Genomic DNA, 1,854 nt, shown 5'->3' on the forward strand with positions numbered 1-1,854 from the left:
CAGCATGATGAAATATACCTCTAACCTCATATTCTGTAACTCTGGTAGAAATTGCATCATTTAATAACACAGTAGAAAACAGTGAACCAAATTAATCCCCAGGACATGAGTTACACCAACGGTGGCTTAGGTTCACTGTGCACATTAATTAGGTGTTTTGTCTCTCTCAGCTCAGGTATTCCCATTGCTTCAGGGATCATGTCCCAAAGATCGCAAATCTCACTATAAAACTTTCCAAATCCTCCAAACTGGCAGTTTCTATCGATGGGGAAATGTCACCACATCTCTCTCTCTCTTCTCACCAGGTATGTGCTATTGTCCAGAATTACAGTCACACGCACACAGGCAGACACCATGGGGATCAGCAGGTATTGAATTCCAGACCTCCAGCACTTAACGCCTCAGCCCCAACTCCTACAGCTTCAGCTAAAGGAGCGACCTCCTGGGTTGGAAAAAATAGGCAATTACATAGTCAGTGAAGCCAGGGTTTCCCATTATGTCTCTGGGTTTTCATACAGGCTCCAGTCAATGCCAAAAAGCTTAATCAGCACAGTGAGCAAATTTACCACAGAGAGTGGAAAGATTGACATTCCTTTACTCTCACCCCTTCTTTAGTTAAGGAATAATCCCTTCAGCTGATTCTCTCACAGCACAGTCACAGTTTTCTGTTCATATTAGTGAACAGGAGTGTTTGTGTGGGGGGAATGATTAACCTGCGTGTCATTGTATTTGCACAGCTTGTGCATTTTATCGAACACGTGGAATTACAAGCTGTGTACATCTGAATATGTGGACTAAGCCCGTCCCAGAGCAGGTACTGATGTCCATGAGGAAACTGATCTCCATTTATCTTCACTTACTTGATTACAGAGAAGGGACAGGTTTTCCACACCATCCACCTGCCCACATCTCTGTAGCAGCCTGATCTCTGTTCAGAGGAGATGGAAATGGAAATCACTCGGAGGTGACTGAGTTCATTCTCTCAGGACTCACAGATCGTCCAGAGCTGCAGGTTCCCCTGTTTGTGGTGTTCCTACTGATTTATGGTATCACCCTGTTGGGGAATGGGGGGATGATCTTGTTAATCACGATTGATCCCCAACTCCACACCCCCATGTACTTTTTCCTCAGGAATTTGTCTTTCTGTGACCTCTGCTATTCCTCAGTAATTTTCCCGAGAGGAAAAGCATTTCTTACACGGCCTGCGCTGTGCAAATGTATCTCTTTGTCGCTTTTGCAGATGTTGGTTGCCTCTTGCTGGCTGTGATGGCGTATGACCGTTATGTGGCCATCTGTAACCCGCTGCTCTATACGGTCACTATGTCCAGGCAGCTTTGTAAAGAGCTGGTGACTGGGGTGTATGCTGTGGGGTTTGTGGATTCAATGATACACACATGTTTTACATTTCGGCTGTCATTCTGCAGCTCCAACATCATCAATCATTTCTTCTGTGATGTCCCCGCTCTGTTGGCGCTCTCCTGCTCTGACACCCGCATCAATGAGATTGTGGTGTTTGCTTTCATGTGTTGCATTACAGGGAGCAGCTTTGTGACTGTCCTCCTCTCCTATGTCTATATCATCTCCACCATCCTGCAGATCCGCTCTGCTGAGGGCCAGCGCAAAGCCTTCTCCACATGTACTTTCCACTTGACCGCTGTGGTCCTGCTTTTTGGAACCGTCATCTTCGTGTATTTACGTCCCACGTCCAGCTATTCCATGGACACAGACAAAGTGGCCTCTGTGGTTTACATGCTAGGGATCCCCATGTTGAACCCCCTCATCTACAGCCTGAGGAACACAGAGGTGAAGGACGCTTTGAGGAAAGCAATGAATAAACTCCTAACCAATTCTTGA

The 1,854-nt window shown here is 46.2% G+C and overlaps 1 pseudogene; it reads left to right on the top strand.

Annotated features, from left to right (window-relative positions):
* The first annotated feature begins 354 nt into the window (after window positions 1–354).
* LOC140912752 (olfactory receptor 5B21-like) lies at window positions 355–1,854 on the top strand (annotated as a pseudogene).

Source organism: Lepidochelys kempii, chromosome 6 (assembly GCF_965140285.1).
Source record: "Lepidochelys kempii isolate rLepKem1 chromosome 6, rLepKem1.hap1, whole genome shotgun sequence".
NCBI lineage: Eukaryota > Metazoa > Chordata > Testudines > Cheloniidae > Lepidochelys > Lepidochelys kempii.